Raw genomic sequence first — 26,384 nt, 5'->3', positions numbered from 1 at the left:
GGGCTGAGGCCTCAGAACAAAGAGTGTGGGGGAGGATCAAGGGAGGGAAGGCACAGGGAGGTGCTCCCTCGTTGGGGGGGCTGGACCTCCCCCACATACACCATCGGCCTCCTGAGGGAGCCCGGCCACACTAGAACAATCCAAACAGGAGGCCGTGGGGCCCCAGCTGGACGCTGCTTACCACACAGTGAAGTGAGAACAAATCCAGAGCAAATACTTGCGATATTTCGAGCTTGAGGACGCCCATGTTTTATTCATGCACATTAGCATGGGGTCTGCAGGCCCCTGGAGTCTGAAGGAAATTAGAAAATCACAGAATGTCAGGGCTAGAAGCAGCCTGGGGGGTGATCTAATCCAGGCCTTCCTTTTGCAGAAGAGGAAATTAAGGCCCACAGAGGGAGGCGACCTGAGGTTACAAAGACAGCTGGGGTGACCTGAGCTTGTTGCCCTCCTGGCCATGTGCCTTTCTTCCCCCCGCCCCAAACACACACACAGAGTTTTGCTCCCCACCTTGACTTAGTATGAACTTTGAGTCCCTTGACAAAAAATACCCCTGACCTAGGCTTGACCCCAACCCTAGTCCCGCCCTGTCCCCAGTGATTTCCCTGCCCATCAGGGTGGGTGCTGCGGGTGTGACTGATGGGGACAACTCTGGGTGGCGCTTTCCTAGTGCTTCACAGGCAGTATAAGTATAAAGTACCCAGAGAGCCTTTCGGAGCATTTCCTGTTTCTCCAAAGGCTCCGGGAGCCCAGCAGTATTAGGGACCAGGCAGAGACCCTTTGAGGGAAAGAATTCACCTGCAAGGGTCATATGGGCCAAATGATGTCCCTCTCAACACGGATGCTGGAGCCCTAACCCCCAATGTGTCTGTATTTGGAGCTGGGGCCCTTAATTAAGGAAATTAAGGTTCAGGGAGTTCATGAGGGGAGGGCCCTGCTATGGTGGGGTGGTGTGCTTCTAAAAGGAAACCCCAGACACTTGGCTGCACCTCTCTCTGTCGTGTGAGCACTGGCAAGAAGGCAGCCATGTACATGCCAGGAGGAGGGCCCTCACCAGAACCCAACCATGACCTTGGACTTCCAGCCTCCAAGAACAGTGAGAAAATAAAGTTCTGTGAAGCCACTGAGTCTGTGGTATTTTGTGATGGCAGCCCAAGCAGACTAAGACAGAGGGGGACTGGGTCCCCGGATGTCCAGAAAGACTGCCCTCCCATGCCTTCCCAGGTGCCCCGGCTACAAGGAGAGGTCCAGTACACGGAGGAGCCCCGCCTCCTGCTGACATCGGGACTCAGGCACCTCGAGCAGCATGGGCGGCCTGATCGACCTCCAGGCTCCGAGGTTCTGAGGGCCAAGCTGGCAGGTGACCGAGGAAGAGGGAGGGTTCAGGGAGGAAGACCAGCTTCTCCATTCAGGGAGAGCAGCTCCAGCTCCAAGGCTCCAAAAGAACTGTAGCTCCAGGCAAGGTTTTTAAGTTCCTTCCTACTACGGTGGGTACAAGGCCCCGAGGGCATGGATGCGGGCACCAACCGAGGCTCTGGCAGGAAGCAGGCTGTAGTAAGCCTCCTCCTGAGAAACAGAACAAATAAGATGTATATATAGAGAGAAAAAAATGTATTATAAGGAATCGGCTCATGGTTTAGAGATGTCGGTAAGTCCAAAATCTGCAACGTGGGTGGGCAGGCTGCGGCCCCAGGAAGAGCCCATGAGGCAGGTCTGGTCTTCAGGCTGTCAACAGCCGAAGGTGTAGATGTAGTCCAAAGTCCATCTGCTGGAGACTTCTCTCTTGTTTGGTAATGGCTATTCTTGTGTTACTCAGGCCTTCAACTGTTTGGAAGTGGCCCACCTATGTTAGGGAAAACAATCTACTTTATTCAAAGTCCACCAATTTAACTGTTAGTCTCATCCAGAAACATGCTGACAGAAACACCCAGAATATTTGACCTCATATCTGGGTACCCCATGGCCCAGCGAAGTTGGCCCCTACAATTAACCACCACACAGGCCTTGCGCCCACAGCTCTGAGACACACAGTCTTCTCCTTCCTCTCCCCGGAGGGCCCTCTGCTTCTCTCTGCTTCTCCCTGGTGCCTGGCCCCTGCATTGGCTTTCTAAAAGCTCCCTCAGGGCACAGGGAATTTCCTCAACTGCCTTAAGTTTTAGGAAGCAAACTCTTAGCCAAGATTCTCAGAGGCCATGAGGTAGCGAAGGGGAAGCAAGGGGAAGGAAGGCAAGCTCTTGGGAGGACACACACACACACACACACATCTACGCGTACACACACAATTCAGAACGCCCCCAAATGCTATGCAGCTACACTGACGAATGTTACTTATTCACATGCTCTCGCCCTCCATCGGCAGATGCTACGGTAGAATTGTTTCGAGTACTTTCTCTTCAGTGTCTGGAGAGGCAGGGCTATTTATCAGGACTTAGGTGACCTGCTCTGCACCTGGCTGGCTGCCGGACCCGAGCAAGAAATTCTCTAAGCTCCTTTTCTTCACTGATAGCCTGGGAAGTCCAATTCCCACCCCTGCAGGCCACCGGTGGCGAGAAATCCACTCATTGCTCACCTATTTCCCAGGCGCCAGCTCTGTGCCGGGCACCGCACGGGGTGCAGCTGTGACAGGGACCATATGGCCTGCTGTCATGCAGGCAGCGGTCAAGGAGAGAAGACAGGTGGGCAATCTGGCCTATGGGTGTCAAAGCGGGGCGGGGTGGGGCGGCTGCTGCATGGGGCTCAGCAGGTACCAATGGGGTTCTAAGCAAGTTGGGGCATGTGTCCAAGACCAGCAGGTGAAGGTACACTGGGAAAGCCTTTGCTGTGGTGGTGGCGGCCTTAGCCAGGCCATGTTTCTAAGGGGGTGGGGAGGGGGGACATTGGGGCAGCTGGAGCCAGGGCCAGGTGCACCTGATGGCTGGGCCTGGGAAAGGTCAGCCTGGATGTGTGGCTATGGCTGAACTGGACAAGGCCTCACGTGGCAGGTCAGGCCTTGTGACTTTTTCTGGTGGCCAAGGACTTTGTGTGTTGGAAAGGAACACAGCCAGGCCGTAGGAAGCCCACTTTGGGGGTAGTGGGAAGGAGGAAGAGAAATTCTCCAAGGAAGAGGCCAGATGGCTGAGTTAGCACAGAGGCCCTTGGGCTCTGAGCTCTAGCCCTACCTTGGTCACACCCATGAGAGCCACCAGCCAGCCCCACACGGGACACTTGGAGGGTGGGCTTCCTGCCAGCTTCTCCCTGGAAGGCAAACAGCTCCAGCCACGCCCAGAGCAGCAGGGGCCAGCTCCCTTCTCTACCACTCCCCTATACTCCCATCCAAGCCAGTGTGGCCAGGACAGGCCTGGGCCTCCTCTGCCCTGGCTGTGGGCCCCAATCTGTCCATCTAGGTGTCCCTGTCCATGGGGCTGTCTCCTGTTACTATGATGAAGGCACCGAGTTGCCTTGATTCATGCAGACACAAGTACAAGTAGTTCCGAGTTACACAGTGTGGCCAGCTGCCCTGGTTCATGGATTCCCTGTCCTGGGCCTCTCCTGGCTGGCGATGATCCAGAAAGACAAAGCAATTGTCTTCCTTTTACAAAGAATCATGTGGTCACTTTTGCAATGGGGCAGCCAAGCCCACGAGTAGGAGTCCCTCCCCTCCCAGCCCAGTGAGTGGACCCCCAAGTCTCCCTCTCCATCTCTGTGGCAGCTCAAGATGCAAAGAATTTTTTAGAGTTGGAAGGGACGTGATACAAGTACCTCAGACACAAAAGCAGAGATCCCATTTTTCAGATGAGAAAGTTGAGGTCAAGAGAGGATGTGATTTACCCAAGGTCACATAGCTGGGGGAGGAGGCAGGCTCGGTGTATAGCCTTCCTGCTCCCTGCAGAGCCCTGGGCTCCCCCTACCAGCCACAGACTCCTAGCCCGAGGGTAGATGGGTTTTGGAAAGCAGCAGTACTGGGAGCAGCATGGGATTAAGATCTAGCAACTAAAGGGGCACCCGTGGGGGTTCAGTGGGTGAAAAAATCTGTCTTCGGCTCAGGTTGTGATCCCAGGGTCCTGGGATCGAGCTCTGCATCGGGCTCCCTACTCAGCAGGGAGTCTGCTTGTCCCTCTGCCCACCTCCCTTGCTCATGCTCGCTCTCTAAAAAATAAGTAAAATCTTTAAAATATATTATAGTACTGACCTCCTAGAGTGTCTTCATACCGTAGAACCCAAACAGTACGGAGAGTGGTCAAGGTGGCCTCCCATATGCCAACTAGAGGAGCCTCGCAGACACACAGTTGAACTAAGAGCCCCGGCAAGACAGCAGGATGACAGGGAGACACAAAAGCGTTCACTACACACGTCACAGCGGGTTACACAGAGGCACACGGCTGTGTCCTACAAATAGAGACATACAAAAATGACAGCCATGAAGTTCCATTTGGTTGTTACCCCTGGAGTAGAAGCAGGAAGGTAGTTACCTGGGCCCTGGTCTGTATTGGCAGCATTTTACCTCATTCGGTGCAATGTTTTATCTCATTTGGTACAGGAAAACACAAATAGTACAGCTCATGAAAAAAAAAAGGTTTTTATTGAGGTAAACTTCCTACCACATAGAAGTCACCATTCGAACCATATTCAAATATCATTCACACTTTTTAATTTTTTTAAATTTTTTAAAAAAAAATATTTTATTTATTTATTTATTTGACAGAGAGCGATCACAAGTAGATGGAGAGGCAGGCACAGAGAGAGAGATAGAGGGAAGCAGGCTCCCCGCTGAGCAGAGAGCCCGATGCGGGACTCCATCCCAGGACCCTGAGATCATGACTCCAGCCAAAGGCAGCGGCCTAACCCACTGAGCCACCCAGGTGCCCAATTCACACTTTTTTTAAAAAAAGATTTTATTTATTAATTTGACAGAGAGAAATCACAAGTAGACGGAGAGGCAGCCAGAGAGAGAGAGAGAGGGAAGTAGGCTCTCTGCTGAGCAGAGAGCCCGATGCGGGACTCGATCCCAGGACTCTGAGATCATGACCTGAGCCGAAGGCAGCGGCTTAACCCACTGAGCCACCCAGGTGCCCAATTCACACTTTTTTTTTTTTTTAAGATTTTTATTTATTTATTTGAGAGACAGAGATCACAAGTAGGCAGAGAGACAGGCAGAGAGAGAGGAGAAAGCAGGCTCCCCAAGGAGCGGAGAGCCTGATGTGGGGCTCGATCCCAGAACCCTGGGATCATGACCTGAGCCGAAGGCAGAGGCTTTAACCCACTGAGCCACCCAGGCACCCAATTCACACTTTTTTTAATGTAAGCTCTACACCTGGTGTGGGGCTCAAACTCACAACCCCTGAGATCAGGAGTTGCACGCTCTACTGAATGAGCCGGATGCCCCAGATCATTCACAGGTCAAGAGTACAATTCTACCAGTTTTCCAAAGTGGTTACACCACTTTTTATGCCACCCGCCCCACCTGCCCCATGAAAGACAGTCCGCTCTCTGCCTCTGTCCTTCCCCTGGTTTGTTCATCTTTCAGATTTCAACTGACCTATACCTCCCATTGGGGAAGCCCTTTCCTGGACTCCCAAAGCCAGGGACGGGGCCTCCACCAAAGGCTGCAAGACAGGCTTAGCATCTTTTTCGTCTAGGCACGCCGCTCTGGGCACTGGTGGAGGCACTAGCCTACAGCTCAGCCCCATCACTGAACAAATATTTCTTGAGCACCAACTCTGTGTCAGACACTGGGTATCCAGCTGTGAACAAAACAGGACTCCCTGCCCGCCTAACCCTGCCATGTATATTTGTTATATAAAATGATTGTTGAATGAATGAATGAACGAATGCGGACCGATGGAAAACCCCACAGAAAACCTGTCAGCCTCCTGGCTCCCTAGTCCGCTCCCGAGTAGGGGTGCTTGGGAGCAGAGGGGAGTGAAAACATAAAAGAAAGCACCTGCTCCCGAGAAAAATGCAGGCAAGGGATAAATAAAATCTTTAAAGAAAGAAAATGCAGGTAAGGGAGCTGCGCAACGGAGTGGGGAAGGATCTGGGATTTCTCCCTGAGCTCCCTCACTTTCCATCCTTCTCCATTATCATCTACAGCCCACACCCCACCAGTGGATCTCAGGGTGTGGTCCAAGTGCAGTAGCACCAGCAGCACCTGACAGCTTGTTAGAAATGCAAATTCTCCACAGGGCTGGGTGGCTCAGTTGTTAGGCATCTGACTTTCGGCTTTTGCTCCCATCATGATTTCAGGGTTGCAGGATCAAGCCCCATGTCGGGCTCTGCACTCAGCGGGGAGTCTGAGATGCTCCCTTTCCCTCTGCCCCTCCTCACCCCCCCCAAATAAATAAATAAAATCTGGGGTGCCTGGGTGGCTCAGTGGGTTAGGCCTCTGCCTTCAGCTCAGGTCATGATCTCAGGGTCCTGGGATGGAGCCCCACATTGGGCTCTATGCTCAGCGGGGAGCCTGCATCCCCCCACCCCCACCTGTCTCTCTGCCTACTTGTGAACTCTCTGTGTCAAATAAATAAATAAAATATTTTAATAAATACATAAATAATCCAAAAAGAAAGAAATGCAAATTCTCAGGCCCCACCCCAGAGCTAGGGAATCAGGTGCCCTGGGGGTGGGGCTGGCTGGCTGTGTTTAACAAGCCTTCCAGGAGGTTCTCATACCCGCCAGCTGGCTGCACGCAGAATCATCTGGGGAGCTTTAAAAGCGGGTGGTGGCTGGCATCCCCCACCGCCAGGGAGTCTGAAGTAATTGGTCTGGGAAGAGGCCAGGCGATTCTACTGTGCACCCAGAGGGCAGGCCTCAGATCCGCGCCCCTGGTTCTGTGGTCTGGGTAGAGAAAAGGAGCTGCTCACCTACAAGGGGTTTGTTCACGCCCTGACCTGACCTAGCTGGCCTGACCTAGCAGGGTGTTTCTAGCGCTTGAGTGCGTGGGAATCCCCTAGAGGCTTGTAAAAGCCTCTGCGTTTCCCATTTAGCAGGTCTAGGGTACACGAGAACTTGCATTTCTAGCCAGTTCCCAGCCAATGCTGCTGGTCTGGAGACCTCTCTGAGAACCACTGCCCTAGATGATCCTGAGAACAGGAGTATTACCCTCATTTGCCAAATGGGGAAAGTGAGGCACGTGGCAGCAGAGGGACTGCCCCAGGTCACGTAGTCAGCCATGGAGCTGCATGAGAACCCAGTCTGTCAACCCCAGCGCTCAAAGTCCTTCCTGGGTGACGTGTTCAGCATGGGACCAGGATTTGTTCTGAGGAAAATTCTGAGCCCTTTCCCCGCCGCCAGCACCTTCCTCCTAGAGGTCCCCCTCTTCAGGGCCAGCAGAGGGTGGCAGCTGTGGGTGCCTTTCTTTGTGCTGACAAAGACTCTCTCCTTTGACCAAACTTGAGTCAGACTCCCCCAAGGACTCCTGACTAGGCCTCAACCTTGGGCTCTGTCCTTGGCCCAGTGGCTCTGCCTCCTTAGTCCAGTTTCAGCAAGAAGCCTGGTGACTCTGTCTAACCCAAATCCCCCACCCTTGGTATCTGATCAAATTTCTCACCCACCACCCTCCTTATCCCATCACGCCCGCCTGCCTTCAGCAAAAGTCCCATCGAGTTGGTTTTGTCAGGATCCCTTTTACCCCTGGCATTTCCTCTGGGTCATTCATTCCAGTGACTCCAGCCCTACTCCTTGGCCATAAATCTCCACCTGTCCTCTTGTATGTGAAAGCAAGGCAGGCTCTCTCCCCCAGTGCTAAACCCATTGCAGGGGTCCCTGCACACATCAGGAAGGTCCTGAAGGAAGTCTGCCGCCATCTTTAACGAGCGCCACCATTTTCTCTTTACTGTGCTCACCTTCCTCCAAGGTCTCTCCCCCCGTTGCTTGGTGCCTTCTGCTGGCCCTGCTTCTTTGGGGCTGCAAGCCAGCTGTCAGCTTCCCTGAGGTCCCCTTCGCTTTGCCATGGTGGCCTACACTCTCCCACAGACCTCCATCTGCGTTGGAGTCTGACTCCAACTGCGGTCACCTTCGCACTAAGCGCGCTAAGCACAGTCGGCTCCTGTCCCTCTGGGGCGCACCTGCCTTCCACATGGGGAGACCTTATCAAAGTTAGCGGGCCTCTCAGGGTGGAACTTATGGCATTAATGTCAGAAGCCAGGATCCCTCATGCAGCCATTCATTTCAAGTTTACCAGATCTCTACGAAGCACATCCCACGCTGGGTGCCGGGGACCGAGGCACACGAAGACTTTCAGCACTGCCTTTTTCTTTTCTAACTGAGGAGACAGGGAGACAAATGCTTCAGGAGACCCGGAAACCCAAGCCGGGGATTTGGTCTGGTTTGTTCATTGCTGTCTAGAGGAGGACCAGGCCCATAGGTGCTCAGCAAGTATTTGATGAATGAATGAACTGAATGGGGAACCTGCCTAAGAGATTGCCCTTTTCTTTCTCCCCAGGTGTTAGCAGAGCCCAGAATGTTCTAGCCTGTTGATGTGAATGATGTGTCTGTTTGGGGGTGATGTTCTGGTTGACTATGGGCACCCTGAGGGCATTTATATAAAAGCGCCCATTCCAGACCTTCACTGCAGCCTCTGATCTCCCTCTGACCCGTTGCTCCGCTCCCAGAGGGAGCTCAAGAAGTACCTGGGGCCTCCGAGGAGACAGCAGAGGTCAAACAAATGTCATGCAAGAGATGAGCAAAGCCACTGAAGGGGAAGGGGAAAAAAAGCTAGAGGAGCAGCCACTGGGTGAGCTGCAGCTGGGGAGACCACACCATCGTGGCAGGCCCCAGATCGCCCCAAGTTCACCACTAAAGGCTCAGAAAACCCTGGGTCCCGGGCAACCTTGGACTCGGGTTACCCTAGCTGCTGGGGAAGGGAGAGGGTGTGGTTGGACAGGGCTTCCCAGGAGAGGCGGCTGGGGGGAACCTGAGACAAAGAATGAAAGTGGTAAATTCTACAATTACTTGTTTACATGCCTGAGGTCAGGGGCTGGATCCGGTTCACTCCAGATGGCCCACTATGGGAGAGGCGGCCTGTTTAAGGTTTCAGATTCCGCTATAGGCCCACCAGGGTTTCTATATTCTGAGCCTCCATTTCTCTCAGTTGTAAAATGGACCCATTGACACTACTTTCTTGGGGCATCTGGCGGGGCTCAGTCGGCTAAGCGTCTGACTCTTGATCTCAGCCCAGGTCTTGAGCTCAGGGTTCTGAGTTCTGCCTTGCATGGAGCCTACTTAAAAAAACAACAACAAAACCCACAGTACTTTCCTCTCGGGCAAAACAAGAGAAATGTAAACTGCTGGGCGTAGAAGAAATAAAGTGTTAGTCTTGTTGCCTGGCCTAGAGTAGGTGCTCAATAAACACAGGACCCTGGATGCCCCCCCTGATGAAGAGAGTGGAGTAGAAGGCTCGGGGGAGGGGTGGTGATCTTTGTCTGCTACCCACAGTCCCCTCTGAACCCCTGCTGAAGGAGGGGCAAAGAACACAGGTCTTCCCCTTGACCTTTATTGATGGCGTTCAGAATACCCAGAAGCAGCATGTGTTCATCCAGGAGGGAGCCAGGTCCACCGATGGGGAGATGAATCTTCTGCTAGGCTGGCTTCTCCATTCTCTGCCCTCCAGTCCTCCACTTCTCTCGTCCCCAGCCTCCCTTAGTCACTTACCTCTACAGCAAAAGCTGAGGTCTGCACCCAAACACTGCAGCTTCTCCTCCGACTCAGGGTCACGCGTTGCTCTTTCTGTGGCCTCCTGACACTCCATCCAGCTCATGTCCTCAGGACTCCTGCTCTGACATCCTCCCATGGCACCAGCCTTCCAGCATCACTGAGGCTCCACCTTCCCACTGTCCCTCTCCCACCCGATGGCCTCTGTTTCCTCCTGACGCTGCTCAAATGCCATGCCTAAGGACTGCTACCGCTCTGGGACAGAACCCTCCACTGATCCACATCCACTGCCCTGTGTCTGCAGCCCAGCACCACAGCCCAGCTCCCACCAGCTCCAGCACCTACTCCGGCCCACACGCAGGTGGAGAAAAGTCCCCAGCATGCTGACTGAGCCCACTCTAAGGTAATGGCCATGAACTTCTTTTGCATCCTATACACTGTCCACTTGTCATCCTGTATTTGCCCAGTCCATTCATCCTTCCACTTTCCCACCTCCCACGATGTCCTCGTACCTCCCACGCCTTCTCCTCCATCCTCACTCAAGGCCAATGGCCTGGCCTCCTGGCTCACCCAGCCGACTGAAGACGACTTGTGCAGCCTCCCCCAGCCCAGCTACCTGCACAACCTCTGCTGTGTCTGCCTGGCCACTGGGAATGGACCGTCCCCTGCTCCTGCCTCAAGCCAACACCATGCCCAGTTGTCTGCACAGCGAGGGGGCTTTTCTCCTCTCTCTTCCATGGCGCTAATCATTCCCTCACTTCTACACAGTCTCATGAGCATACAAACCTTTCTAGTTACTTCCATCTTAAAGAACTTCCCCGTGAGCCTGCCTCCCCGTGCAGCTACCACCCCATGCCTCTGCTTCCCAAAGGAGCAAAATATTCAGAAGAGTCGTCTATCTGGGCTGCCTTTTTCTTTTCTCGATTCACTGTTTCCTTTTCCTTGTAGAATGTAAGGCGCCTAAAAGAGCGCTTAAGACAGTAATGCGCTCAGGGCGCCTGGGTGGCTCAGTCGGTTAAGCATCAGCCCTCTGGTCATGATCCCAGGGTCCTGGGATCGAGTTCCCCATCTGGGGAGCCCACTTCTCCCTCTCCCGCTGCCTACTGCTCCTCCTACTTGTATACTCTCTCCCTCTGTCAAATAAATGAAATCATTAAAAAAAAAAAAAGACAGTAATACACTCCTATGACTGAGCAGTTCGATCCTGAGACATGTACCCAAAGGCATTAAAAGCAAGAACTCAATTAGAGGGGCACGTGGGTGTTCAGCTCAGGTCATCGTCTCAAGGTCCTGCAATCAAGCCGAGTCAGGCTCTGTGGTCAGCACTATGTCTGACTGCTCTCCCTCTCCTTCTGACCACCCCCCACTCACACATTTTCTCTCTCTCTCTCTCTCAAATAAATAAATCTTTTTAAAAAAAATTTTTTTTAAGATTTTTTTTTTTTTTTTGACAGACAGAGATCACAAGTAGGCAGAGAAGCGGGCAGAGAGAGAGGAGGAAGCAGGCTCCCTGCTGAGCAGAGAGTCCGAAACGGGGCTTGATCCCAGGACCCTGGGATCATGACCTGAGCTGAAAGCAGAGGCTTTAACCCACTGAGCCACCCAGGCACTCCCCAAATAAATAAATCTTAAAAAAAAGAAAAAAAGAAAAAAAAAAAGAACTCAGAGCATACCAGCATTGTCCAACCACCTTTATAGCATGATTGCAATAGCCCAAAGGTCGAAACAGCCCAAGAGTCCATTGATGGATGAATGGATAAACATGTTGAGGTATATCTACACCAAGGAATATTATTCAGCCATACAAAGGAAGGAAATTCTGACACATGCTTCCACGTGGATGAATCTTGAAAACATGACGTTAAGTGAAATAAGGTAGATATGGCAGAACAGATATTGTGTGATTCTACTTCCATGACATATCTAAAACAGGCAGATGCACAGAGACAGAAGGTAAAACAGAGGTCACCAGGGCCTGAGCAGAGCGGGGAAGAGAGAGTGCTTGACGGATACAAAGCTTCTATTTGGGGTGATGGACAAGCTTTTTGATGACTTTAGGTGTAGTGATGACTTTTTTTAAGACTTTATTTATTTATTTATTTATTATTTATTTATTGAGAGAGAGTGTGTGTATACAAGTACGTGGGGAGGCAGAGGCAGAGGGAGAGACAGAGAATCCCAAGCAGATTCTGCCCAGAACCAGAAGCCCAACCTGTGACTCCATCTCACAACCCTGAAATCAAGACCTGAGCTGAAACCAAAAGTCAGATGCTTAACTCACTGAGCCACCCAGGGGCCCCTGATGATGACTTTTTAGATGTAATACAAAAAGCAGAATCCATGAGAGAAATTATTGATAAGTTGGACTTCATTCCAATTAAAAACTTCTGCTCTGCAAAAAAAAGTCAAGCCACAGACTGGGAGAAAATGTTGGCAAAAGACTATTATCTGACATATACAAAGAACTCTTTTAACTCCACAATACAAAAACAAAACAACTAGATTGAAAACATGGGCCAAAGATCTTAACAGACACCCCACCAAAGAAGATAAACAGATGGCAGCAAGGATACTTCCCATCATGTGTCATCAGGGAAATGCAAGCAAAAGAATAATGAGATACCACCATGCACCTGTTAGAATGGCCCAAACCTGTAGCACAGGAGCGACAGGAACTCCTATTCGTTGCTGCTAGAAATGCAAAATGGTACCGCCTCTTACGCACACAGTTAGGCAGTTTATTTTTATTTTTTGCTTTTTAAAAAAGATTTTATTTATTTGATAGAGAGAGGCACAGCAAGAGAAGGAACACAAGCAGGGGGAGTGGGAGAGGGAGAAGCAAGCTTCCCACCGAGCAGGGAGCCCAATGTGGGGCTCGATCCCCAGACGCCAGGATCATGACTTGAGCCAAAGGCAGATGCTTCACCAGCTGAGCCACCTAGGCATCCCTTTAATTTTTAAAAAAATTATCTTATTTGGGGGTGCCTGGGTGGCTCAGTCATTAAGCGCCTGCTTTTGGATCATGATCCCGGGGTCCTGGGATGGAGCCCTATGTCAGGCTCCCTGCTCGGTGGGAAGCCTGCTTCTCCCTCTCCCGGTCCCCCTGCTTCTGTTTCCTCTCTTGTTGTCTCTGTCTGTCTGTCTCTTTCTCTCAAGTAAACAAATAAAATCTTTTTAAAAATTTACAAAATTATTTATTTTGAGAAAAAGAGTGCACACAAGTGGGGGAGAGGGGGAGCGGGGGAGGGAGGAGCAGAGGGAGAGGGAGACAATCTTAATCTTATGCAGGTTCCATGCCCAGCACAGAGCCCAACGTGGGGCTCGATCTTACAACCCCCAAATCACTACCTGAGCCAAAATCAAGAGTCAGATGCTCAACCGACTGAGCCACCCAGGCACCCCATCCTCATAGCTTTGAGCAGTTCCACACAAGTCTCTGAAAAGGCAACACCAATGACTCTGAAGAAGTCATCTTTATTGGTCTGTCTTCCTCAGTTACCCTGAGAGGGAGATTTTCCCATGGGTCGATTGGACAATGCTACACTGACCCCTACATCCTGAGGGTCCTGGCCTTAATTGTTCTGGCAGCAGACCCCACCGTTGACCTAACCCCCCCGCAAGCTTATCAAAGACTAACTCACAGGGTGAAAAGAAGTGGAAGACAGTTACAGACAGCATGGCATTTCGACATCATACTAACTTACCGGTGTGGAGGCAGCTGAGACTATTCTCGAAGGATGATCCCCCTGGTCATTCAGCCAAGACTGGCTGTCAAAGTTGAGCAGCGTGTGACATTTCGGTCCGGGAGAAATCTGGCATGTTTTATGGCTCATCTTTCCTGTAATCTACTTCACACCACCCTCAGCACACGTTACCAGCTTTATCATCTGCCTACATACCCGGGAGCACGCTGGGGAGGACATCAACAGTGGGACAAGGTTCCTGTCTGTAAATCCTCGATGCTCAACTGAGGCAAAAGGTAGAGTAGACCCGTGACCAGAGGTAAGTGACTTGCAATGCCCATGTATAAATTAATTGTCTGCTCAAGACCCACAGGTGACAGCACAGATCTGAGCGTATCAAGTGATTTTGCAAAGGAGTCTATCATAAGTAAAAAGTGCTGTCTCTGGATTGGTCCTGCAAAATCTTTGGCCAGGATTTCCCGGCCCCTTCCGGGGAGAAGGAGGTGCATTTGCTGAGTAGACTGCAAATCCTAGTGAATCCTAGGAACAATATTGCTGTCATTTCAATATTAGGCTCTATTCCCGCGTTTTCCTGTGAATGGTTCCCTGATATATGTACTGTGGCCAAGGTAACAATTTGACCATCTTTCTGGAATAATTGCAGCTTTGGTGAGACTGTATTGTGACGGATATAGTTACCAATTATTGATACATCAAAATGGGTTGACCTTCAGTTTGCACGTTCAGGTCTTACTGAAAGGAACTGCACATACTTGGCTTGATCCAGGCAGAACTTTGTAAAATAACAGCAACAAAAACCATGGGCATTATTTTAAAAGTCAAAAGCCGTTTCTGTGAAAGATTTTTTAAAAAACAGACCTTTGGCAAGCATGATCAAGAAAAAAAGAGAGATGGTATGAATAAATAAAATATAGAAAGGTAAAGAAGAAATAGACACAAAAGTGATTTTTAAAAAAGAAGAAGAAACATCTTTTGAAATATTTAATTTATTTATGTATTTATTTGAGAGAGAAGGAGAGAGAGAGAGCGCGCATGCGCACACAAGCGGGGGAGTGGGAGAGGGAGCAGCAGGCTCCCCACTGAGCAGGGAGAGGTCGTGGGGCTCGATCTTAGCACCCTGGGATGACGACCTGAGCCAAAGGCAGATGCTCAAACGACTGAACCATCTAGGTGTCCCAAGAAAAACCATTTTGAGTAATTGCACTAATAAAATTAAAGCCAAAATGAAATAAGTCTTGGATATACATAAAATGTCAAAAATCTGATTAAGAAGGGGATGGCTAATTCCAGGCCCCCAAGTCTGAAGAGACTGAAATGGTAGTCAATGACATCTAATAGGAGAAGTTATTTGCAAATAACATATCCAATAAGGAGTTAGTGTCCAAAACATACAAAGAACTCATATAGCTCAACACCCCAAAAAACAAATAATCGAATTTAAAAATGGGCAGAGGACACAAACAGACATTTCTCCAAAGAAGACATCCAGATGGCCAACAGACACATGAAAAGATGTTCATCATCCCTCCTCATCAGGGAAATACAAATCAAAACCACGATAAGCTATCACCTCACACCTGTCAGAACGGCTAAAATCAACACCATGAGAAACAACAGGTGTTGGCAAGGATGTAGAAAGAAAGGAACTCTAGCACCCTGTTGGTGGGAATGCAAACAGGGGCAGCCACTGTGGAAAACACTATGGAGGTTCCTCAAAAAGTTAAAAATAGAGCTACCTGATGACCCAGAAATTGCCCTACTGGGTATTTACCCAAAGGATACAAGAACACTCATGCAAAGGGATACATGTACCCCTATATTTACTTATTTATTTTTAAATTTTATTTATTTTTTTGACAGAGAGAGATTACAAGTAGGCAGAGAGGCGGGTAGAGAGAGGGAGAAGCAGGTTCCCCACTGAGCAGAGAGCCTGATGTGGGGCTCAATCCCAGGACCCTAAGATCATGACCTGAGCTGAAGGCAGAGAGGCTTAACCCACTGAGCCACACAGGCGCCCCAATGTACCCCTATATTTCTAGCAACATTATTCACAATAACCAAACTGTGGAACCAGCCCAAGTGTCCAGTGATAGATGAATGGATAAAGAAGTGGTGTGTGTGTGTGTGTGTGTGTGTGTAAATACCTATAACAGAATATTACTCAGCCACAAAAAAGAATGAAATCTTGTCTTTTGCGAAAACATGGATGGTGCAAGACAGTGTAACCAGCTAAGTGAAGTAAGTCAGAGAAAAACAAACACCATGTGATTACACTCATACATGGAACTTAAGAAACAAACAAAAGAAATAAGCAAAGGGAAAAAAATAAGAGAGCGAGACAAAGCAAGAAATAGACTCCCAATTATAGAGAACTGATGTTTACCAAGGCAGGAGGTGGATGGGGGAATGGGTAAAACAGTGATGGGGACTGAGGAGGGCCCTTGTGATGAGCACTGGGGGACGTATGGAAGTGTTGAACCATATTGTACACCTGAAACTAGTATTACACTGTATGTTAACTATACTGGAATTAAAATAAAAACTTCAAAAAATCATAGTATAGTTGTGCAGTGGAATACACACAGCAACAAGAAGGAACACACTAGAACGAGACACCACAAAATGGATAAATCTGATAAACATGAGAGTGAAAAATGGGTGACGCGAAAGTACATAAAATACGATTCCATTTATAGGAAGCGTGCGCACACACAAAGCAAAATGAATCTAGTGTGATGGGTCGTGAACGGAAAGGGGCAAGAGAAACTGTTCAGAGTGGTTTTCACTTTTGGAAAGTCATCCAGTCATTTATGATTTGAGAACTTTTATGCCATACTTAAATAAAAAGTTCAAACAAATTCTAATTAGACATATATATATATATATATACTTTTTTTTTTTTTTCAAACAACCTGTGCTTACATGACAGCCAAGGCTTTGGAGCTCGCCTATGTGGAGGGGAGGGAAAACAATGGTATGTCACCTGTGAAAAATTAAAACTGGGTCCCAATCTGGGGCACCTGGCTGGCTCGGTTGGTATAGCATGTGACTCCTGATCTGGGGGGTTGTAAACCCTACACTGGGTGTAGAGATTACTTAAAAATAAAATCTTAAAAAAAAACTGGGTCCCCATCTGACACTACCTGTGAGTGAGGACCCATTGGATTAAGAACTGGTGATATTGTGATTTATAAGACATAAATATTTGGTCATTCCGATGACCAAAAGATTTTTCATATATATATGGTCTTCCTCCATAGTTCTGGGTTCACCACTGCTCCTAAAACCCTTGGAATTTCCTGAGAGCCATAAAGATGTCTTTTGTTATGTTAATGAAGTGATTGCTGGAAACCCCTTAGGTAACCTAAGGATGGGGGCTGGTTGCCAAGGGGAACCAACCAAGATTAGATAGTTGGAACTTTCAGTCCCACCCACTGATTTCTGGCGAGGGGAGGGGGGCTGGAGGTTGAGTTCAATCTCCAATGGTCAGTGATTTAATCAATTGCACCTCTGTAATGAAACCTCCATAAAACCCCTAAAAGATGGGGTTGGGAGAGCTTCCAGGTTGGGGAGCATGCAGAGATGTGGGGAGAATGGTGGGCCTGGAGAGGGCAGGGAAGCTTCTCATCCTTTCCCCAGACCATGCCCTGTGCATCTCTTCCATCTGGCTGTTCTTGAGTTCTATCCTTTTGTAATAAACCCACCATTCAGTGTGTAAAATGTTTCCCAGAGTTCTGTGAGCCGTGAATTAATCAAACCCGAGGAGGAAGTCATGGGAACTTCCAATCTCTAGCCAGTAGGTCAGAAGCACAGGTGACAGCCTCGAATTGGAACTGGTGTCTAAAGTTGCGGGGTGTGGGGGAAGACTGTCTTGTAGGACTGATCACTTACCATGTGGGATCTGATGGTGTCTCCGGATAGATCATATCACGAATGAGTTGAATTGCAGGACACCGAGCTGGTGGTAGAGAATTAAGTGGTTTGGGGAAAACCACACGTTTGATGACTGGAAGTGTCGGAAGCGCTCTGTGTCTAGTAAAGGGAACCCACAGGGAAGAAACACACAACAAGGAAGAAGTGGGTTCTTCCCTACACAGTGGAGGGCTAAGGTCTTTCCGGTTTAGTGGGTGTCAGAGAGGTGGTATGTGCTAGAATGGCTCCGGCTCACAGAAGCATGTGGTGTGGAAAGAGGAAGGAGGAAAGGGTGAAGGATAAGGAACCTCTGATTCCTGTATGGCCCCATGCTCACCCACGGTGTGGAGCAGCATAAAGGTAAGAAGTTACCAGCAGAATTTAGGGATGGAGCCAAGTCGGGGAGTTGGTTCACCAGCTGCATCAGGAAACACAAACTGATAAGAAAAAGGCAAATATTCAATGCCTTGGTCACTGTGATCTGTAACAGCTGAAGTAGAAGACAAGGCTGGGGCCGACTTCGAGGCTAGTCCAAACTCAGATTTCGGTGAGTCTGAGCTTTAGCCACTAGCTCCAAAGCTTTCCCCCAAGAGAAAATGTGTGCGCGACCACTGAGCGTGCTTCTAAGACCTCTGATCACCAAGAATGTAGCCAGCATTGGGGGGAGGACAAAGCCGACAAGGTGAAATGTGAAAGGGTTGTTTTCATTTCTGATCAGTATCATCAGCTTCCTGAGGAATGGGGGAGTAACCGATCGGGGGCGGTGTCTCTGGTCTGAATGCCAGTAGGTGGAAGAGCGTGTCTGGGTGGCCGTGGGACCAACCGATCACTATGGAACGATCACATGTGGCTGTTAATGATCCAGACATGCACAAGGGAACAGCCCGCCTGGTGGATGGATAAGAACCACCCTAAGGTTTTTTAATCCCTAGAAAGGGAACTGTCTTTAACCCCCATCAATGCCAAGTGGAAGACCCCAATGAAACAGCCGATATGCTTCCTAGGCAAGGCGTGTAGGGCTGACTTTTTGACCACCAAGATATTAACCAGCCTAATAGGCCCCCTGACCCAGGTCAGGGTAAATGCCGCGGGGTGGAGGGGGGGCTTTTACAGGGGCTCCCCATGTAACCTCTTTGTTGCAAAACCAAAGGTCAGATCTGGCAGCCACTTCAAATTTGCAGTCTCAGCTGCCCCTCAGGGGTCTTACAGATGCTAATAGAAACCTTAGGTTAATTAACAAGCCAATGGGGAGAGGCCAGTCCAGAGAGGCTTCCCAACCAGGTGGAAAGTTTTAAACAGTTACTAAGAAATAAGGTGAATAAAGGGAATATTGATAGGAGCGAAGAAACAAAGAGGAAACAGGAAGGAAAGAGTCACCCAGCAGGTGGAAATCTTTAGATGGTTATTAGGAAATGAGTGAACTGGTTTTCTTATTCTTTTCTTTCTTTCTTTCTTTTTTTTTTTTTTTTTTTTTTTTAGGATGGATGGATAGATAAAAATTAGTAAATAAATTTAGTATAAATAAAACAAAGTTTTAAATATAGCACTATATAAGGTTGGTCAGGCCAAAAGGACCCCAGCTGGTCCCCCAAAATTAAAGGGCCCAAAAAACTCCACTCTACCTACCGCAACTTGGAGAAATTTAAAAAGCTGGAAGGTAGAGCTTACTATGAGAGACCTGAGATATGTAATATCCATAAATTTAAAATGTATCAATAGAATAGACAAACACTGTGGTATATTCGTACAAAAGAATAGTACTCAGCGATGAAAAGAAACAAACTTGATAACGTGCAGTAACACTTGTGAATCTCAAAAATGTTAGACTGAACAAAAGCCAGACACAAGAGAGTATGCCAGGTGATTTTACACCTATGAAATTCCATAATAGGCAAAACTAATACCTGGTTGGAGAAAGCAGATTAGCATTGCTTAGGGAGGGGGCTGACAGCAAACAGGCACAAGGGAGATTTTCCCGCTGATGGAAGTGATCAGTATGTGGATTACTGCGTGGTTACGGGGGTATTTACATATATTTGTCAAAACTCATAGAAATGTACACTTACAATAGGAACTTCTTGTTTTATAGGAACATTTTTGCATGTAAATTATCCCCCCCAAAAAGTTGATTTTTAAAAGTTAAAGAAAGAGAGGGGCGCCTGGCTGGTTCAGTTGGTGGAGCATGAGACTCTTGATCTCCAGATTGTGAGTTCAAGTTCCCCACTGGGTGTAAGGTGATGTGGCAAACAAAGGCAGAAGAAAAAGTATTAATTTCCTTACTACCTATAGCCCACTGACTCGTCCTTGAAACAGGCAGAGTGACAACTGCCTCAATGTTAATACTTGGCTAAGGGCAAAGGCAATCTTAGGCCAACCCCCAGGACCCTGTAAGTCTACTTTAACATATAAAAATTCCTTTAGAAATTTCCTTTATCTCTATACCCCAAAGATAAGTGTTGGCAATCTTCCTCCAAGCACATGGAGGATACACATCTGAAGGGTCTCATGACTCAGGTTTTATTAGACAGTAATAAATGACCTTTTCCCAATGATAGCTAGCCCCCTCAAGGTCCTGGAAACCTTGCTTCTAAAATCCCTTAGAGACTTCCTCTATCCCTAACCCCCTCCCAACTTGAGAGTATATAATGGGCCACTCCTCGTGACCCTGGTGCAGCTTTTTCTGCCCACGGGGCCTCCATGCTTTAATAAAATCACCTTTTTGCACCAAAGACATCTCAAGAATTCTTTCTTGGTTGTTGGCTTTGAATCCTAATGTATTTCCCACATCATAAAGATTACTTAAAAATAAAATCTTCAGGGGCATGCTCAGTTGGTTGGGTGACTGCCTTTGGCTCGGGTCACCATCCTGGAGTCCAGGGATCGAGTCCTACATCGGGCTCCCTGCTTGGTGGAGAGTCTGCTTCTCCCTCTGACCCTCTCCCTTCTCATGCTCTCTCTCTCTCTCTCTCTCATTCTCTCTCTCTCAAATAAATAAATAAAATCTTAAAAAAAAAAAGCCTCTGCCTTCAAATCGGGTCATGATCTCAGGGTCCTGGGATAAAGCCTTTCATCGGGCTCCCTGCTCAGTGAGGAATCTGCTTCTCCCTCTGCCCCTCCCCCATTCTCATGCACATGCTCTCTCTCTCTCAAATAAATAAAATCTTTATTTTTAAAGGAATAGATAAATTAAAAACAATAGTAACATAAATACTTGGTCCAGTACCCCTGAATAAGTTACAAGGGTTCACTGTCTTGAACTAATCAATGTTAATGTGAACAGCTGCAAGCCCTACTGCTACCACCACCAACTTTACCTCCACCACCACCACTACCTCACCTCCATAATCATCACCTCCACCTCCACCATCACCCCCCTCACCATCATAATCACTTCCATCATCATCACCCCCATCACCATCTCCCTCATCACCACCACCACCATCACTTCCATCATCATCATCACCACCACCATCAATTCCATCCTTATTACCTCCAACATTATCACCCCCATCACCATTATGACCTCCATCATCACCATCACTTCCATCATCATCATCACCACCACCATCAATTCCATCCTTATTACCTCCAACATTATCACCCCCATCACCATTATGACCTCCATCATCACCACCACTTCCATCATCATCATCACTTCCATCATCACCCCCATCACCATTACCACTACTTCCATTATCACTTCCATCATCATCACCACCATTACTTCCCATCCTCATCATAACCATTACTTCCATCATTATTACATCCAAAATCATCACACCCACCACCATCATCACCATCACTTCCATCATCACCACCACCATTTCCATCATCATCATCCCATCATCACCACCACCATCACTTCCATCATCATTACCTCCAACATCATCACCCCCATCACAATCATCACCTCCATCATCACCACCACTTCCACCATCACCACCACCATTACCTATAGCACTGCCATACCTCCCATCACCACCATCACTATTACCAGCAGCACTATTTCATATTGAATGACAACTATAAGCCTGACACTGTGCTAGGTATTTACATATATTATCTTTCTTTTTTTAAAGGATTTTATTTATTTGACAGAGAGCAAGAGAGAGAGTGCAGGGGGAGGGGGAAAGGGAGAAGCAGACTCCCTGCTGAGCAGAGAGCAGGATGCAGGGCTCCAAACACAGGACCCCAGGATCATGACCTGAGCCGAAGGCAGACTGAGCTACCCAGGCGCCCCTACCTTTAATTCTTAAAACAACCGCAAGAGGTAGATGGTGTAACTTTCATTTTGATATGGGAAAATTGCTAATCAGAGAGATTACCAAGTCACCCTAGAACCCTTCTGGTAGACAAAGTCTCAGGTTCCTATCTGGCTGGCCATAAAACCTATGCTCTTTTAATCTCTGCGCCCCACCCTGCCATCAGGGTCTGGCTCCAGCCTGATAGACTTGAAAACTGTGGTGTCTCAGGTGCACCATGAACCTGCCCTCCATCCCCTTGAATCTTCCAGGTGAGCACAGGCAGTGCCAGGCCACAGCTAGAACGATGGGGCTGGTTCTGCAAAGGTGAAGTCGGAGCTCCACCTGCCCTGAGATCCCACCAGCAAGGTCTCCTGCGTTTGACCCCAAATCTGCTCCTTTAATTGCTGTTCCACCTGGAGCTGGGGCATCAGTAATACGGCCTAGCCTTGGGTCGCTCTGCATGCCCAGAGTTCAAGTTTATCAAGAGGTTCTGTCAGGTCAACCTGCATGCATTGCCAAAACATATGTGGTTCTTGAACACTGAAGACCCTCCCAGTGCTCCTGACCTTGTCTCTGATGTTTCCATTTCTGAACAAGGCCCAAGCCCTCTGACTTCAAGCCCTGTGTCCTCCACTTCACCCAACAGCTACTTCCCTATGATGCAGAACACAATTTCTGGGGCACAGACTGACACTGAACAGTAGTGAGCAGAAGCTTTGAAGCCAGAGGTGAGATTAAGTTTGGGCTGGCTAGCCTTGGGCTAGTTTCTTAACCTCTCTGAATGTTTAAAGGAAAATGAGATCAGCCACCAGTGGGAAAAGGAAATGAAGGCCATGAGCAAATAAACAGCATTCAGGGGACCTATTTAGAAGAGGGAAGCAAAATGGCGTCACCCTATGTAAACTTAGACGTAACCAGCTCCTCAGGGGTCTGTTTAAGAAAGAATGCGCTGGCAGAAGGGTTTTACTCCACAATTAAAAGGGAGCTCAGGGGCGCCTGGGTGGCTCAGTGGGTTAAAGCCTCTGCCTTTGGCTCAGGTCATGATCCCAGCGTCCTGGGATCAGGCCCCACATTGGGCTCTCTGCTCAGCAGGGAGCCTGCTTCCCACCCCCTCTGCCTACTTGTGATCTCTCTGTCAAATAACTAAATAAAATCTTTTTAAAAAAGGGGGGAGGGAGCTCAGAGAGGCCACATGTGGTTTAGAATCGGCATTGCTCCAAGAAGCAAACCCCCTGACCTCCAAATCACGTGGGCTTGTCCAGGGAGGTAGACGGGAATGGATAATTCCAGCACAGAACCTAAAACTACCTCACCCTTCTGTCTTAACTGTGCCACGCTCACCAAGTGAAACTCTGACCTGTGGGGCTTCCCTTCTTGCTTTGCTAGAAGTAGGGCTGCCAGATTTTGCAAATAAAATACAAGTACTTATACTAAATTATTATTCACTGTAGTGCAGTCAGTAGAGCCCATGACTCTGGATCTCAGGGTTGTGAGTTCGAGCCTTACATTGGGCATGAAGCCTACCTAAAAAATCATAAATAAACAGCATTTTAAAAACCCTGAACTTAGTATGATATCCGCATTTTGTTTTTGAAATACTTGTACCTGAGCATTGTGGTATTACGCCAGTGTTAGATAATGCTTCAATCCTATGGGCAGCCTTTGGCCTCTCATCGAAAGTCCCCTCTCCAGCTCAGCAGCTAGCTAGGCCTCACCAAGGCCACGTCCAGATGCAAGATCACAAGGGCTTCATCAGTACCTGAGGTTTTGCTAACTAGCAAAATGAGAGTCAGAAATGGGCTTTCATGGATGAAATCGGTAGCTTGTTCATTAGCGTGATGAAAGGCAGAAATAGGTTCTTGGTGAAATTCAGGACTCCAGGACCTATGGATTTGCTTAAATATGTTCGAGGTGTTCTCTACCTGCACATGAAGAGGTGATCAGATACCAGCAAGGCCTCCAGCCTGTAACCTCTGAGGTGGCACCTACAGTTTCAGTCCAACCTTGAGTTTTGGAGGATTTCTTGTTCCTTGATACTTCCAGAATGTTCCATCTGCCTTGAGCGGCCCTCTTATGCAAGCAGTAAGCTGAGAGCTGGGACTTCCTCGAGCCTAGAGAACAGGTTGCAGGGACTTTTTCTGTGCCTGGTTGCTAACGAATGCATGTTTAATAAACGTCTCTGCATGAGACACAATTTAGCTAGAGACTTGCTTTTCTGTGAATTGGTAACAAGGTTGCAGGGGAAGGGGTCAGCTCACCCTCACTCATCTCAAACTTGCTTGGAGATGTCAGTTATTGAGATACTGGGTCTAAACCCACCCTCTCCCGGGCCCTCCCCACCCCCTCAACTCACCCTCACCTCCACCCCCATCTTTGTGGTACTGGGGCTCTACAAAGCACATTTCTGCTCAGCCAGGGGCTCCCAGTTGGGCTCTGCCCACAGGAGGTGTTAGAGGAAGATTCAAGGCTAGAGGAAGGAGTTGGGACTGACTTCTTCCTTCGCTGGTTGACTGGCTTCCTGTTGGCTTCCTGGTCCTGGGAATGGCATCCTCCACGTTTCTTCACAGCATTTCCTTCCGGCAACAGCAACTGAATCTACTGTGTGGTTTTTCTGAATCCTACAGACACAGTCAGGATCCTTTCCTCGGGGATCTGAGCCCCACCTCAGTGAGGCCCCCAGCTCTGAGCTCAGACACCAGCATCAGCTGGCAGGTGCCCTTTCCTGGGGCATCTGATTTTCAGCCCTGTGTGATTCCCCCTCCAAGCTTCTGTGTTTTAATAATTCCATCCCCCCTGCTTTGTTTCCCTACCAGTGGTAGCTGCTGTATGAGATTACTGCCTCCATGATGCCTTAGAGCTCCCTTTTCGGTCTTCTGGGTTCTTCGGTGACCAAACCTAGCTAAATATTTGGTGATTATAGCTAACTAAATAGTCTCTGTATGAAATTCTCTCCGTTAAAATAACTGGTGTGGTTTCTGTCTCCTGCCTGAAGACTATATGCTACTTTCCAGAAAGAACTTTAGGGTTATGCATGACCGGCCGGGCTCAGGTCAGCACCCAATAAAAATGCAAGGAAAAATAACTGAATAAAGGACTGCCTTTCTCACTGTAAATTAACAATGACTTTCCAGGGTTTTTAGACCAATCTCATGTGATTTTAATTACTGCGAGTCAGTCCCCAGAGCCCTCTTGATTCAGAACGAGAGTAACAGTCAGATCTAAAAAAAAAAAAAAAAAAAAAAATACAAAAGATTTTAAAATATAAGATCTCAAGTGCCCAAGCGGGTGCCATAGCAGGGGTGAGGAGGGCACCCCTCAGCTCCTGCCAGCTACTTCCAGAGTCAAATCAGCTCTGTCCTGGAGACTTCTCCCCTAACCTGAAAGTCCCCTTCCCTCTGGCCCACACATGCAGCTCTTTGCTGATCTCATTCTCCTCCAAGTTCAGAACCATCTGGGCTGTCGCAGGGCAAGCTAAGAAGCCCCTTTCTTCCCCAAGCCCCCACCCCATCCGCACACACATAGTAACAGCTACCAATACTTCACATCCTCAGGAGACCCCGCTCCGACAGGGGCAAGAGCTGGTGGCCAAGGGAGAGGCTGCCCACAGGTTTGAAACAATTGTTCCAGCGCCAGCGAAGGCCCTAGTCCCTGTCCTGACCTCTGCCTTGTTCCAGAGAGCTGTTTCCACCTTGGCCCCTGCATTTGCGGTTTACACCTTTGTTGGACGAACATTCTATCTGTCATCCCTTGGGCAACGATGATTCAGGAGGGCTATGTACATACCGGGCCTTGTGTGATTGCCAGGGGGGTGGGGTGGGACGACAAAGCTGCACTGTTGCTGTCCCCATGGAACTCACAGCAAGAGCAAAGGCAGCGAGAAGCACAGAAGAGGAGCAGCCATCACACTGGAAGAGGTAAGGAGGTCAAGGAAATTTCCTGTTCTTTACTGTGGCCAATGTTGGTGCTGCCTCTTGGCTCCCCACCCCCATGCCTCTGTACTGTTTTTGAGCACCCCCTGGCCTTAATGAGCTTTTGTTGCTAATAACCAGTACCTATCTTTTTTTTTAGAGGGCCTGCCCTTGGGCTCCTGGAGCAGCTTTCTGAAAGAGATCTGGAAATGGCTGGAAATGAAAAGCGCTGATAGGATGTGGGGGCAGGGCTGCGGGTGCCACACTTATATCAAGCACTTTAGTCCTGAGGGCAAGACTGACCCTTAGGAAACAACCTGGCAAGTATAATGATGCGCGTGCTTTGAACCACAAAGAAGGTGGCCTTAATCTGAGAAGCCTCCTCAAGGAGGTAGCCTCAGGCATAAACTGAGTCTTACAAAGGCAGCGGTGTGTTGACCTATAAGAAGGAGCCAGGAGAGAGCCCCTGAGGCTTTGATAGCTGGGATGCTTCAGGAGTTTTCAATTCATCCAGGGTGGCTACAGCATAGCCAGCATGTGAATGAAGAGGAACGGTGATGAGGCAGGGAGGAAAAAGTGGTACTAGATCACACAGAGCCTGAAGGAGGCTTTCTACTTCCTGTGAAAGGACTGGAGAGACTTACTAGGGTTTTACTGCTAGGATTCTAAGCACAGGAGTATCCTGAATTGGATATACTTCCCATAGAAATCACTGTGGCCACAGAGCAGAGAATGGATTCCAGGGGACAGGACTGAGGGCAGGGTCAGGGAGCCCTGGAGAGAAATTATAAAGGCTGAACACAGGAAAGTGGCCATAGGGAGAGAGAAGGTGACAGAATCAAGAGATGAAGCATGGAGAGGTCTAGTGGCTAACAGGATGGGGAGCACTAGGCAGGCGTCTATGCCAGTCTTCCTCATCCTACCTTTAATCATACCTCTCAACTTCCTACCACACTTGGAAGGAATGCTCATCTGGAGCCAGGATAGGATAA

General features: G+C 48.7%; 1 long non-coding RNA gene across 1 annotated transcript in view; it reads right to left on the bottom strand.

The window, feature by feature from the left end:
• Window positions 1–217: 217 nt before the first annotated feature.
• LOC106006061 overlaps window positions 218–26,384 on the bottom strand; it is a 42,777-nt gene continuing 16,610 nt past the window's right edge. The window contains exons 2-3 of the long non-coding RNA XR_001179908.2: window positions 4,169–4,365; window positions 218–1,843 (exon numbers count right to left, since the gene is read on the bottom strand). This is a non-coding gene — a long non-coding RNA (uncharacterized LOC106006061). The remainder of the gene's footprint in view (window positions 1,844–4,168; window positions 4,366–26,384) is intronic.

Source organism: Mustela putorius, unplaced genomic scaffold, assembly GCF_011764305.1.
Source record: "Mustela putorius furo isolate JIRA1106 unplaced genomic scaffold, ASM1176430v1.1 tig00003836_pilon_pilon_pilon, whole genome shotgun sequence".
Classification (NCBI taxonomy): Eukaryota; Metazoa; Chordata; class Mammalia; order Carnivora; family Mustelidae; genus Mustela; species Mustela putorius.
Note: the sequence above shows the minus strand (reverse complement) of the source record. Positions and strands in the feature narration are given on the sequence as shown.